Here is a 592-nt window from a genome sequence, read left to right as displayed (position 1 = left end):
CATGCCTTTAATCCCAGCACTTGGGAGGCAGAGGCAGGCGGATTTCTGAGTTCGAGGCCAGCCTGGTCTACAGAGTGAGTTCCAGGACAGCCAGGACTATACAGAGAAACCCTGTCTCAAAAAAACAAAACAAAACAAAAATCTCGCACGCATGGCACCAGTGTTCATCTCAATGACTCATGGGTCTGGTTCAAGGCCTCTGGCTTCTGCTACACCATCAACATTGGATCCTCAAAGGAACTCCTCCTGGACACCCTGCTGTTGCCCTTTGTCATTGAGATCCTGCAGGTTTGGCTCTGCAGGACCAGCCCCTTCGTTCGCTCTAGCAGTTCATAGATGGGGTAGATTTTGGGATGGGCTGACTCAGAGCCCTGGATCATAGCTGAGTTGGTCAGGCCACCGCTCTTCCGAATCCATGCCACCAGCACCAGCTCTCCTGATTTGCCCAGGCAAGGGGTGGAACCGGTTCTCTTCCTTGCGTCAACAAGCAAGAATGGACAGCTCTCCCACAGCCACCCTACTGCACAGCTGGCCAGCTATCATGTGTGCCTCAGTGGGTGTGTGGTGGGGCCAGTTAATCTAATCACTGTGG

Source organism: Grammomys surdaster, unplaced genomic scaffold, assembly GCF_004785775.1.
Source record: "Grammomys surdaster isolate TR1022 unplaced genomic scaffold, NIH_TR_1.0 322, whole genome shotgun sequence".
Taxonomy (NCBI): domain Eukaryota; kingdom Metazoa; phylum Chordata; class Mammalia; order Rodentia; family Muridae; genus Grammomys; species Grammomys surdaster.
Note: the sequence above shows the minus strand (reverse complement) of the source record.